At 40.9% G+C, this 14,792-nt stretch overlaps 1 protein-coding gene across 1 annotated transcript in view; it reads left to right on the top strand.

Annotated features, from left to right (window-relative positions):
• The first annotated feature begins 731 nt into the window (after positions 1 to 731).
• LOC117546191 (integrin beta-5-like) overlaps positions 732 to 14,792 on the top strand; it is a 36,599-nt gene continuing 22,538 nt past the window's right edge. Inside the window, exons 1-2 of the mRNA XM_034216340.1 lie at positions 732 to 738; positions 7,872 to 7,877. The gene's annotated coding sequence lies outside the window, so the exon portion shown is untranslated. The remainder of the gene's footprint in view (positions 739 to 7,871; positions 7,878 to 14,792) is intronic.

Genomic DNA, 14,792 nt, shown 5'->3' with positions numbered 1-14,792 from the left:
TTAACAATATATAACGTTATCATCTCAGTCATATTCAAAAGACGTCACCTCAACTATGTTCTGAGTTATGCTGAGATTGATGTGAAGTAAGTTTACCTTATTTAAGTAGAAGAACATCGATGTCAAATTAAATGGAAAGCAAGAAAAAATATAAATTAGTTTGCTCAATTTAATTACTCCCGATTTATCAGGTGCAACAAAATCAAAGTGAGAATGAGGTAAATGTCAAACATGCCCTCAGTCCCAATCCTGAAGTGTCTTTTCGGAACAAATAAAAATCACCTGTGTGGCTGGAGCAGAGTCGTAAATGATGTTTACCTGTTTATCCTTTTCACCTCTTATTTCAACATTTATGAGTTACATGTTATGGTGAAAGTTTAGTAAATGATAGAATAGTGAAGGAACGTGTGCAACTTCAAACCAAAATACAGCAAAAATCTGACAATTGAATATTTTGTTGTCAATTATGTCAATAACTTCTATTCTTACATTAATAAGAATTCAAGGGCTGTCCGGTGTACGTACGGGGATCTAGCAGGCGTGATAAAAACAAAAATACTTTGTAACCTGATTAACTGTTATAGATGTTTAGTTTAACACACATTTTTGATCATATCTGTCGGTGAGATTGTAATTTCTCAGCTAAGAAAAGACAGCAAAGATGTGTTTTAATTATTGACAGTATTACTTAAGATGTAGATAAAAATGTTGACGTATGGAATGGAAGACAAAAAGGCAGTATTCATGTTCATCATACATGTGAACAATTTGCAAACACGCTTTTTTAATCAGAACCATTTTTACCTCTTGACATCTGTGGAAGTGTTTAATACACACACACACACACACACACACACACACACCCACACAACACACACACACACACACCACACACACACAACACACACACACACACACACACACACACACACACACACACACACACACACACACAGTAATGGTTCCATGTTGGATGGGAACGTAGCCTCGGGGTGTATTATATTTTAAAAGCAGTGTCTGACTAAACAAAGCTACCTGAGCAGCTGACAGTCCTCCTCCCCTCGGGCAAAACAAACACCGGACGACTCCTCCTCTCCTCTTTGAGACTTGACTGAACTTGACCACACAGACAAAGACTTCTGCTTTCTCTGGGGAAGCTCTGCAGATTCAAGGCCGCACCCTGAACCTACCGCTGTGTGTGAGACTAATAAAGTCTACAAACAGAAACCTGCAGGTGTTTCTTTGACTTGTGGTATGTTCGAGGCCTCAGTCTGACTTCATCTGGGTGTACTTGGAGTTAAAGTGGTAACAAAAGAGGTTAGTATCAGATCAAATGCAGCACAGAACCAAGCAGAAAGCTCGATTAAAGCCCTTGTGAATTAGAAATAGTCTACAATTTCGCACTTTTTTTATAGCAAAGATCAAATATTGGCTTTTAGCCTGTCCCCAGTTTGACACCGGCCTCATAGCAACAGTCTCCATGTACGCTAGGTTTGAGATACTTTTACATTTTGTTCAGCAGGATAATCTCTACATGTTAACACTAACACCACCTTTATGGCTTTTGAAGCAATTGCCACAAGTATAAATCTAAAGTTAGGCAACAAACTAAATACATCACTATCACATGACTTCATGTCACCAGCGCTAAGCTAACGGCAGCTAATGTTTGGTTTAATGACGTTTAGTCGTCTCATTTGGACACTTGTCAACAACCGCCGTTTTAAAATTCACTAGTGGGGTATTTACTCCACGTAGTTTGTCGTTTGTCGTGTTTACCATTGACCTTATTTAAGGCATCTAACCAAAAACTAATACAAAAATGGTTGACTTTGAGACGAGGGGACACGGAAGAGCTTAACCTGTTAAACCCCATCCGCCGCCGGAAAAACGCATCATCTGCAGGAAACGGCGTCTGAGGGCTTCTTAATATGTAATAAACTATGAATGTTTCATATCCATGTAACGGGAAGAAACTCAGCTAACTGATGATATGAACCATTTTTAGCAAAAATAAACACGAGACTAACGCTAAGCCTCTGAATTAGCCCTGAGCGAAAAAATGCTAATGCCGTTAGCACAGAACTCACTCAAAACCCTTATTACTTATCGTAAATGCAAATCTAACATATCGATTAGCATCGTGAGATTACACAGAATCGATGGGTATCTGTATCATCACTCCATGATCAGAACTCGCAACATTATAAACAAAAACAGACAACACATGGGATTAGGTAGCAAACACGGCAATATGTCTTACCTTTGTCGTTGTCTGATCAAAAGTGATCTTCAATGGCATTAAAACGATAAAAACGCTGCTGAAGGTTAATCCATATTAATCCAATGTGTCTGTCACTTTGAAATGATTTCTGATAATCCATCAGCAATAAAACTAGTTTTCAGATTTCAGAGCGTAAAATCGCTTTGGGCAAACTGCGTGCGCATAGCCCTCATTTCTCCATGGTAACTTGGTGTGTATGTGGAAATTCCCCTTCGATTCACCAAAATCGACCAATGGGTTCCAGAGAAATTGATTCTGACTTTTCTACATCCAACTCACAGGTTTATCATTACTTTGAGAAAAAAGGTTATTAATGTTCCCCTTTTAGAAGTGTAGTTATGGTCGTTTGTTCTGGAAATGTCCTTTTTGAGCCGGAGACCTGGAAAACAGGCTTGGGGCTTAACAGGTTAATTACTGACTCATTTCCAGGTTTAGGACTCCACTGTGATACCCGGAGGAGATGTATGTTAAAACCAAAATGTCTGAATCATTCGAGCCAAACATTAAACAAACGTACCCTTTCTGATCCCTAGTACAAAGTCAGTGTAATGTCTGATTGAGCCCATGAGTGGATACCGACGCTCACCACCTCATCTTATCTGATCTAACCCCTCACTGTCGTCTTAGACTCGGTTATTTTTGACCAAATTACGAGCCGGCGGTGTAGTCAGAGTCATGTCCTGCATCCTGTAGCTCAGGGGTGTCAAACTCAATTTCATCGCGGGCCACATTAGCATTATGGATGCTATAGTATTAGCACTCAAAGGGCCGGTTGTAACTTTAAGACAATATAAATATATAAAATAATGTATTATATTACATTATTGCCTCTGCATTGGATTATTATCGGATAGGGTAATAACTTACGTCTGAATGCAGCAGTCTAGGGCAAATAATTACAAGTCTCTTCAGTGCGCATGTCACAAAATGAGATGCATTGTGGGATATGTAGTTTATGGGCAACCTGCTTCTGTAAATCGCCATGTAACCGTATAATAAACATATTATATTCTTTGCAAGCTCTTGCGGGGCCACATAAAATGAAGTCGCGGGCCGGATTTGGCCCCCGGGCCTTGAGTTTGACACCCCTGCTGTAGCTCGACCCGGCTGCAGCTCTTCGCCTCAACCAAACACACTACTTCCAGTTAGTTAAACAGCGTCCTGTTGTGTGCTACATGTTTTAAAGGGAGAGTCTGATAAACCTGCAGTCCTGACTCTCCAGATGTTTTTTTTTTAAAAGGGCTGAAAATGAAGTGTTGGAAGTGTTTGGGTTTTAATTTTGTGGGCTCAGCAGCTGTTTTCAGGGCTTATTTTGAAGTCTGTCAGCCTCTTGGATCTCAGGGATTTAGATCCTCAAAGCAGCTAGCTGTGAGTGTTTCACATCTCAGCCGCCTGATCCATGCATCCTGATGAGAAAATAAATAAAGAAGAGCTCCTGAATTCAGCTTTTCAAAAGGTTTCAGGGAGTAGAAACCTGAGAGGCTCTGAGAGAAGATGCTCAAAGCTCAAGTGGTTATTTCATATGGACTATTCATCTATTGGATTACCAGAAAACATGCTGTATTGTGACAGAGGTTATATGGCTTTTCTTATATAATCAGAAAGAAGATTTTATCGCCATGCCCTATATCTGTGTATTAAATATAAATCCCACCCTTTACATCTCAGATTTATTAGCTGAAATAAAGGGTTACAGATGCCTCAGGGACTGAAGACTTTTGTAGCCTGGAGGAATTTGCTTTATTCCTTTGATTGGGATTACTGCGGTGCCGCCCATCTACAGTACACAAGCAGCTTGAACCGCTCTCTGAAAACAAATATGCGTAGCTTGCAGAATCCCTACCTGTTCTTAGTTGTTGATAATGTTTCTCCTAGCAGTGTCAACGACTGAAATGCTTACGCTGCAAATGTCAGCATTTAACATTCTTGTTTTTATAGGCTTTTGTCCTCTGCTCACTGTGCGTAATGTTAAGGTGTCCTATAGAGGTAAACACTGTTTTCATGGCTGCTAATGACTGTTGTCTGTCAGCAACGTCAGAGCCCTCTGCATGTTCCTTTAGTGTTGGTGAGTCTGCAGGAGGCTTTGTGGCACTTTTCGTCTTTTACTGGCACACAAACATAACCAAAGAAGAAGAAGTGTGTGTCTGAAGGCGTTCACCCCCCACGTCTCATAAAAAGCAGATTTAGTCTCTCTGTTTATTTCTGATGATGAACAGCTTGGCTCTGCACACAAAGACAGAGCTTGTCTTGGCCTGAACTTTTTAACATCCCACATTTTTTAGGTGTTTTACCCTGACAGAAAGAGACTCACACACACGCACACACACACACACACACACACACACACACACGCACACACACACACACACACACACACACGCACACGCACACACCATGTATACATCACTTCAGGGGACATAACATTGACTTTCATGCATTTCCTGGAGACTTATCCTAACCTTAACCAACACATGCCTAACCCTAACCAAGTCTTCACCCTAAAATGAATGATTCCCCTCATGGGGACCTCCATTTTGTCCCCATAAGGGAGGCGAGTCCCCACACGTGACTGTGTAAACAGATTTAGGTCCCCACAAGTATAGTAATGCTAGGCCACACACACACACACACACACACACACACACACACACACACACGCTTACTTGAATCTTAAACTTCCTTTTTCCCCGTTTAGTACAGACTTTAGAGACAGTTAGTTGGAATGTATCTTCCATTCAAAGACAATGACTTCCCGTACTTTGTTCTACTATGTGTGTACTATGTGTGTACTATGTGTGTACTATGTGTGTACTACTAGGGAAGGAACCTAAGACCTAGGCTTCATTTAGTCACATTTCATCACAGAAAGATGTTTCACTTCTCTCGCCTGCTTATATATCTCGCACTGAGCTGCTGCTGTAATACTGGATGTTGCTACTGAAGGATCTCTAAATCACGCATCTATCTGGATTTCATAGATGAATCAAATCCTCCTAATCCATTGGTTTGATCCGGCTTCAAGTTAATGCATGCCTCTTGAAAGCACAATTAATCTTATGCAGTATTTAGTTCCTCAAATAGCGGTTTGATACTGACATTTATTACCGCTTCCTCTCTATTGAGTGTGCTTATTTCGCCTGCTGGGTATCTTCAGTATCTGTGTGTCAGCAGAGGAACACAGAAGAGCCTCAGTGTGTTGCGCTTCCCTCTCGTCTTATCAGGACAGTTTGAAATGCAGCCCTGAAGCAAATCATTCCTCATGAAAGACAGAAAATGGGACTGGCAGCGTTAACACCCTCACTGTCCCGGAGTAAATGATATCTCTGCTCGGGGGTAAAATGATATAAAAACGTGAGATGTTATCCTGTCTCTACTCAGTGGAAAAAACCCTCTTGCCTGATCAGCAGTTTGGTTTGTTTAGAGAAGCCGCTGTCACTCGGGAGGTTTCTCAGAGATACTGAGAGGTTCTCTCTGCTGGTTGTTTTTGTGGTTGTCCTGACGGTCTTATTGAAAGCATCACTTCTGTTGTTGACGGTGTGGTGAGGAGAGCTTTGCTGATGTGGAGTTTGAGAGACTGGAATCATGGTTGACCACAAACGTGCAGGTTTCTCTACACCAGCCTCACGTGACGTTACAACAAATGTGTGTGTTTGTGTGCCTGATTGATATTTAGACTTATACTTTCATATATAAAGTATGTTCTCCTGTACACCAATCAGTTGCATTGCATTTGTTGCTCCTCCCACATTTTACTCACATTTCTTTTCTTTCTTTTAATACTAAAGTTCTGCACCTCTTTGGAAGCAGAACAATCACGGCTAGAATTAAGGAGCCCTCTATCATGTCTTGTGTGCAGTGTTACACATTTGTAATCCCTTAACCCTCCTATTGTCTAGCGTTAATTTCGTCAGCTATTTTTTTTATTTAGTTTTAGTCTTAGTCCTGTGTTAAATTTCCTTTTTAGTTTTAGTCATATTTAGTCACCTTCATCCTGTTTTTATTTAGTCAAGTTTTAGTCGACTAAAAGTCTGAGCATTTTAGTCTTATTTTAGTCGAAGAAAACTAATTATTTTAGTCTACTTTTTGTCAATGAAAACTGTTGAGTCTTTTTTAGTCATCAGATTATATAGAACATTTCAGTCAAACTAGTCTAGCCAAAACCAATCATTTGTCATTTTAGTATATATAAATAAATAGGATTATATCTTGTCCTTATTTGATGAAAAACACAGGTTGAATGATTTAGAAGCTTTGCAGAGAGTATCTGCTCAGGTTTGTGGTGTTTTGACCAGCTGTGTTTTGGCCACATTGCTTCCCTTCTGATAAAACAATGCATTCGCTTTTTTTCTCCGCCTCATTGTAGCGAAAATGGGCCCAAATATCACATCGTTTCTTTCTCCCAAGCAGTGGTGGCTTTAGACTTTTTCGTTGTCAGTCATTTTGACGGACAGGATCGTAACATTTCCGTCATAATCCATTATTACCCGTCGAGTGCACAAATCACTCACTCGCGCTGACGGGGGGGTATTTGGTTAACGCGAGTGCGACCACTGCTCCCAAGCCCTGTTGTTGACATTTCATTTTATGTAAGGTTCGTTAGACCATGAGTTAGACCCGAGTCTTCCAGACAGTTCACAGTGTGCCGCTGCCCGGTGTAATTCAAATACAAATTAAAGAGACTTCTGACTCTCAAGGAAGTTTCCATAAGGGAACAACAATCTGCTTTGTGATTTGTATCAACTCCAATTTCTTATGGATTTGGATTTGGCTTCGGCTACACCTTTCCTTTAAGTTTCCTTTAAACATCAAAATCAGGTCAGTCGTTTTTTCATAATATTCCTGACAAAAAAGCAAACAAACCCAAAACAGAGCCTTCTGCTGGAGCTAACAACCATGCCTTCAGCTCGGCACAGAGTGACCTCGGAATAAATGCATCTAAACATCTTTAATTTCTCTCCGTATGTTTTTATTTCTCAAACACACAGAAAGTAACCAGCCTGCGAAGCGGTCTAAGACCAAACAGTAATCTGCTCGCAGCGCAGCGTGTAATTAGCAGCAGTGTTTCTGAGATATTGTTCTGCTGTCACAGCTCTCCTTTAAAATCACACACTCATATTCTGCTTCCTTCCCAGGGGCCGGGAGGGGCCGCACGATATATTTATCTAGCCCAAGCTTCTCTGAAATTAATACACAAAGCATTCTGTCATTTCACATACTGGCTTTTTTTTTAAACTAAATTGGACAAGGAAGCACCGACCACTCAAACTAGATGTGGTGTTATTGACAGGAATGCCAAAACGCCTATGTTGTGTATAGTGGCACATTTAAGAACCCTTTTAGATACTCTAACTACTATTACTACACTCGGTCTATCACAAGACCACCTCTGTGAATACTGTTGAATTAAACTACACTGGACTGCAATGGTGACATCATGTTGCTGCAGGTAAAAGGTGTCTATCATATAGCTCAAGATATCAAACATTTATCTCAACGAAATGACTTTAATAAGCAATTACGTTTAAAGAGGACACATTCTGCTGATGTTCAGGTGTATATCAGTATGTAGTGTCTCTACTTTAAAGAGTCCTCTCCTGCTGATGTTCAGGTGTATATCAGTATGTAGGGTCTCTACTTTAAAGAGTCCTCTCCTGCTTGATGTTCAGGTGTATATCAGTATGTAGTGTCTCTACTTTAAAGAGTCCTCTCCTGCTTGATGTTCAGGTGTATATCAGTATGTAGTGTCTCTACTTTAAAGAGTCCTCTCCTGCGGATGTTCAGGTGTATATCAGTATGTAGTGTCTCTACTTTAAAGAGTCCTCTCCTGCTGATGTTCAGGTGTATATCAGTATGTAGTGTCTCTACTTTAAAGAGTCCTCTCCTGCTGATGTTCAGGTGTATATCAGTATGTAGTGTCTCTACTTTAAAGAGTCCTCTCCTGCTGATGTTCAGGTGTATATCAGTATGTAGTGTCTCTACTTTAAAGAGTCCTCTCCTGCTGATGTTCAGGTGTATATCAGTATGTAGTGTCTCTACTTTAAAGAGTCCTCTCCTGCTGATGTTCAGGTGTATATCAGTATGTAGTGTCTCTACTTTAAAGAGTCCTCTCCTGCTGATGTTCAGGTGTATATCAGTATGTAGTGTCTCTACTTTAAAGAGTCCTCTCCTGCTGATGTTCAGGTGTATATCAGTATGTAGTGTCTCTACTTTAAAGACGTCCTCTCCTGCTGATGTTCAGGTGTATATCAGTATGTAGTGTCTCTACTTTAAAGAGTCCTCTCCTGCTGAAGTTCAGGTGTATATCAGTATGTAGTGTCTCTACTTTAAAGAGTCCTCTCCTGCTGAAGTTCAGGTGTATATCAGTATGTAGTGTCTCTACTTTAAAGAGTCCCCTCCTGCTGATGTTCAGGTGTATATCAGTATGTACTGTCTCTACTTTAAAGAGTCCTCTCCTGCTGAATGTTCAGGTGTATATCAGTATGTAGTGTCTCTACTTTAAAGAGTCCTCTCCTGCTGATAGTTCAGGTGTATATCAGTATGTAGTGTCTCTACTTTAAAGAGTCCTCTCCTGCTGATGTTCAGGTGTATATCAGTATGTAGTGTCTCTACTTAAAGAGTCCTCTCCTGCTGATGTTCAGGGTATATCAGTATGTAGTGTCTCTACTTTAAAGAGTCCTCTCCCTGCTGATGTTCAGGTGTATATCAGTATGTAGTGTCTCTACTTTAAAGAGTCCTCTCCTGCTGATGTTCAGGTGTATATCAGTATGTAGTGTCTCTACTTTAAAGAGTCCTCTCCTGCTGATGTTCAGGTGTATATCAGTATGTAGTGTCTCTACTTTAAAGAGTCCTCTCCTGCTGATGTTCAGGTGTATATCAGTATGTAGTGTCTCTACTTTAAAGAGTCCTCTCCTGCTGATGTTCAGGTGTATATCAGTATGTAGTGTCTCTACTTTAAAGAGTCCTCTCTGCTGATGTTCAGGTGTATATCAGTATGTAGTGTCTCTACTTTAAAGAGTCCTCTCCTGCTTGATGTTCAGGTGTATATCAGTATGTAGTGTTTCTACTTTAAAGAGTCCTCTCCTGCTGATGTTCAGGTGTATATCAGTATGTAGTGTCTCTACTTTAAAGAGTCCTCTCCTGCTGATGTTCAGGTGTATATCAGTATGTAGTGTCTCTACTTTAAAGAGTCCTCTCCTGCTGATGTTCAGGTGTATATCAGTATGTAGTGTCTCTACTTTAAAGAGTCCTCTCCTGCTGATGTTCAGGTGTATATCAGTATGTAGTGTCTCTACTTTAAAGAGTCCTTCTCTGCTGATGTTCAGGTGTATATTCAGTATGTAGTGTCTCTACTTTAAAGAGTCCTCTCCTGCTGATGTTCAGGTGTATATCAGTATGTTAGTGTCTCTACTTTAAAGAGTCCTCTCCTGCTGATGTTCAGGTGTATATCAGTATGTAGTGTCTCTACTTTAAAGAGTCCTCTCCTGCTGATGTTCAGGTGTAGTATCAGTATGTAGTGTCTCTACTTTAAAAGAGTCCTCTCCTGCTGATGGTCAGGTGTATATCAGTATGTTAGTGTCTCTACTTTAAGAGTCCTCTCCTGCTGATGTTTCAGGGTGTATATCAGTATGTAGTGTCTCTACTCTGACATGTCTCCATGCTTAATGTTCAAAAAGCTCTTATTTTTCTCATACTGCCTTGTGGCTGCAGCACCTCTTTTCACCCTCTGTCTGAAACCAGAGCCCAGTCTGCTCTGATTGGTTAGCTGGCCGGCTCTGTTGTGATTGGTCAACCGCTTAGGCTAAGGGGCGGGACATCTCTATCACGAACACTGTGTTGGAGCGCTAGCCAAAAGAACCGTAATTGTTGCATTGTGATGTCACTATGTTCAGGAAGTAAACAAATGAGTCCAATGGAGGCGTTTCAGCGGTTAACTACGGAAACCTTCCAGAAAAGACTGTCCAAAAGTATGTGTCATTGTCCCCATTTTAAACTATTACAACCACAGCGTCCTGCTTCAACCAATATATACAAAATAACTAAAGTATCCTCTTCAACATAACACACCGTGTTCATTCAGAATATAAGTGAGGTCCCGATCTCTTTTCATTGAGGCAGTGGCATTCAGTTTGAAACGGAGGACTGTATACCCTTCAGTTTGAAACAGAGGACTGTATACCCTTCAGTTTGAAACAGAGGACTGTATACCCTTCAGTTTGAAACAGAGGACTGTATACCCTTCAGTTTGAAACAGAGGACTGTATACCCTTCAGTTTGAAACAGAGGACTGTATACCCTTCAGTTTGAAACAGACCGCTCCTCTGGTTCAATATTTACCTTTTTATAATCCATATTTTTGTAGCAGTATTAATTGCAGGTTTGCTAATAAAGCAGTGCAGGATTTCCCACAGGACGTCCTGTGGGAAATCCTGCACTGCTTTATTAGCAAACCTGCAATTAATACTGCAGGCAGGAAGTGAAGCCTGTACGCCTTCTTCATCCTCCCCAGGGAGTTTTTGTCTCAAAGTGTACAAATTCTCGACAGGCGATTCAGGGTGCACCACAAGTATTTGAAATATTCAGTGAGGCCTTTCATCAGCTGAGAGCAGAAAATAGGGCAAAGCTTCAGAGTGCAACTGGAGATGTTAGAGGTTAGAGGGCACGTTTTCTTTACACACACACACACACACACACACACACACACACACACACACACACACACACACACACACCACACACACACACACCACACACACACACACACACACACACACACACACACAACCTCTGGGACACAGCAGCTCTTTGACCGTCGCTGCAGGAAGCGACTGTTTCTTTTTTGTACATCAACAGAGGGGAGGAGAGGGGGCTCTTCATCCCTCCATCCTCACCCTCCTCATGCTACCACTTCATATCTCACGCTGCATTCCCAATGAGGGTCACTGAGTTCAGAGCGACGTCGTCTGCAGCTTTGAGCATGTTTCATCCATGACTAGATAAAGAATCTTCCCTCGAAATCTATGTGTATCTGTCTGTTTCAAATCAGCAAGAAGCATGTTGCTTAAAAATGGCAAAGTTTAAATCCAAAAACAGCAAGTTGGAAAAACTCCAATTCACAAAACGAGACATAATGCCCAGTTCCTTTTTAAAGAGGCCCTATTCTGCTTTTTGGTGCTTTCCCTTTCCTGTATTGTTATATAGTTTTTGTGCATGTAGGATCAAATCCCTGAGTACCTCTAGAGGGAGTTTCCTCCATTGGACTCCTTTGTTTACTTCTGTAACATAATGACATCACTATGTGACACTTACGCTTCTATTGGCTAGCTCTCCAACACATTGTACGTGATAGGCTAAGGGGCATGACGTCTCTATCACAACAGAGCCGGCCAGCTAACCAATCAGAGCAGACTGGGCTCTGGTTTCAGACAGGGTGAAAAGAGGTGCTGCAGCACAGGCAGTATGAGACAAATAAAGAGCTTTTTGAACATTAAAGCATGGAGACATGTAGAGACACTACATACTGATATACACCTGAACATCAGCAGGAGAGGACTCTTTAAAGTAGAGACTCTACATACTGATATACACCTGAACATCAGCAGGAGAGGACTCTTTAAAGCAGAGACACTACATACTGATATACACCTGAACATCAGGCAGGAGAGGACTCTTTAAAGTAGAGACACTACATACTGATATACACCTGAACATCAGCAGGAGAGGACTCTTTAAAGTAGAGACACTACATACTGATATACACCTGAACATCAGCAGGAGAGGACTCTTAAAGTAGAGACTCTACATACTGATATACACCTGAACATCAGCAGGAGAGGACTCTTTAAAGCAGAGACACTACATACTGATATACACCTGAACATCAGCAGGAGAGGACTCTTTAAAGTAGAGACACTACATACTGATATACACATGAAACATCAGCAGGAGAGGACTCTTTAAAGTAGAGACACTACATACTGATATACACCTGAACATCAGCAGAGGAGGACTCTTTAAAGTAGAGACTCTACATACTGATATATACCTGAACATCAGCAGGAGAGGACTCTTTAAAGTAGAGACACTACATACTGATATACACACCTGAACATCAGCAGGAGAGGACTCTTTAAAGTAGAGACACTACATACTGATATACACCTGAACATCAGCAGGAGAGGACTCTTTAAAGTAGAGACACTACATACTGATATACACCTGAACATCAGCAGGAGAGGACTCTTTAAAGTAGAGACTCTACATACTGATATACACCTGAACATCAGCAGGAGAGGACTCTTTAAAGTAGAGACACTACATACTGATATACACCTGAACATCAGCAGGAGAGGACTCTTTAAAGCAGAGACACTACATACTGATATACAACCTGAACATCAGCAGGAGAGGACTCTTTAAAGTAGAGACACTACACACTGATATACACCTGAACATCAGCAGGAGAGGACTCTTTAAAGTAGAGACACTACATACTGATATACACCTGAACATCAGCAGGAGAGGACTCTTTAAAGTAGAGACACTACATACTGATATACACCTGAACATCAGCAGGAGAGGACTCTTTAAAGTAGAGACACTACTGATATACACCTGAACATCAGCAGGAGAGGACTCTTTAACGTAGAGACACTACATACTGATATACACCTGAACATCAGCAGGAGAGGACTCTTTAAAACAATAGGAGCAGGTTTGTAGACATTTGAAGGACAACACATCTGTGTCTCACTTGTTTCCCCCCTCACAAAGCATGCAGAAGATTGGATAATGTCTCAAATGCTCCTCGGTACACTCTGTCACTGCAGATGGAAAATATTTTTGATACGCACAAAGCTCTGTTGTTTCCAGATGTCAGATATCATTTACTCTGGCGACATTTTGTTTGTTTTGAAAGCTTTTTTTGAAAGATCAGCATTCGATTTATCCCATGTTTGTTTTTAGAGCTCTCGTCCACATTTGCATGATATGGTGCAACAACTATCCCTCTAAAAATAACCCCACTGCTCATTTCCTTTTCAGTTAATCGCCAAATATTTACACAAGCCTTTTCGAATGTGATTTTAAAATCCAGCCTCTCTCTCCAGGCAGAACATGTGGGAATGCATTTAGGAACAGGCTGTCTCTGCTCTGTATCTAATGCTGGCTTGGTTTAAATGATAGTATGACGGATAGCTTTTACAATGTGAGGATATTCACGATTATACCCATAATGGAAATTCACTGCAATCAATGTATTGTGAGGGGCTTCTTATCACAATCTGCGGTAAAATCCATCATAGTCCTATCCAATACCTTTTTGATTTGATATTTGATATACTTTATTAATCCCTGTGGGGAAATTGTTTCTCTGCATTTGACCCATCCTGTGTTAGGAGCAGTGTGCTGCCATTTTGAACGGCGCCCGGGGAGCAGTATAGGGAACGGTGCCTTGCTCAGGGACACCTCGGTAGCACTTGGTCTTGCCGGGACTTGAACTGGTGACCTTCCAGTTGCCAAGCCAAGTCCCTATCGATTTCGCCCCAACCTAGCATTTAGAAAAGGAATTAAAATAAAAGCCAGTGGTGTAATGTAAAAAACAAAAAGGCAATGCATCAAAAGCGCTTGACTTTTCTCTCTATATTTATCTGTTTTTTTTTAATTTAATCCAGCTCAGCAAGATGTGAATTAAGTGATCTGTAATCCCCTCGAACAGCATGAGAAGGAGACCTCGTTTCTATTTGCTATTTTTCGGCCACAGTGGATGAGAGAACGGTGACGACAGAAAGTCAACATTTTCGAACACAGGGCTCTTTTGGGCTTCAGGAGATCAGCAGGTTCACACAACATCTCACAGGATGAATACAGATGTATCCAGGCAGACATTATGAGTAAATGAAAGGGTTACATTACATCATTTCAACATATTCTAGTAGAATCAAAAATTCTCCTGCACTCCTGATCCTCTCCATCTGTTTTCATGACTCTTAAACATTTTAGATCCACTCAAAAGCAGTCACACAATTTCTCTTGCATGCTAAAATCTTCTGTTGCACTCGCGATATATTCCTTTCTTGCACACAAATCTAATTCTGCTCTTAAAAAGCCATGCCAGTGTGCTTTTAAAAGTCACTTTCAGACTATGTATGTAACGCTCAAATATGTTCAATACCACTCTCCATTGCTGATAGTGGAGCTAACTTTAATTCTTAAATACAGGAACCGATTTAAAAGGTGTATTCAGGAAAAGAGAAAACTGCTTTTTCTGTCGTCAGAAAGTTGTGTTTCTCCTGAATGTCTAGAGAAACGTCATGGAAAAGTTGTGTGTCAAAAGAGGAAGGAAAACAAAGAGGAAGGTCACAGATCAGAAGGATCTGACCACCTTTCATATCTCCTCCTCTTCCACAGCTGTGTTTATCACTAGCAGTGTTCAATCTCACCGACATGGTACAGCCAGAAGAAATTGAACAATGCTTTAACGGCTCAATAACAGAAATGAATGGCGGGACAA

Source organism: Gymnodraco acuticeps, unplaced genomic scaffold (genome assembly GCF_902827175.1).
Source record: "Gymnodraco acuticeps unplaced genomic scaffold, fGymAcu1.1, whole genome shotgun sequence".
NCBI lineage: Eukaryota > Metazoa > Chordata > Actinopteri > Perciformes > Bathydraconidae > Gymnodraco > Gymnodraco acuticeps.
This window is presented reverse-complemented; position numbering and strand designations above follow the sequence as displayed.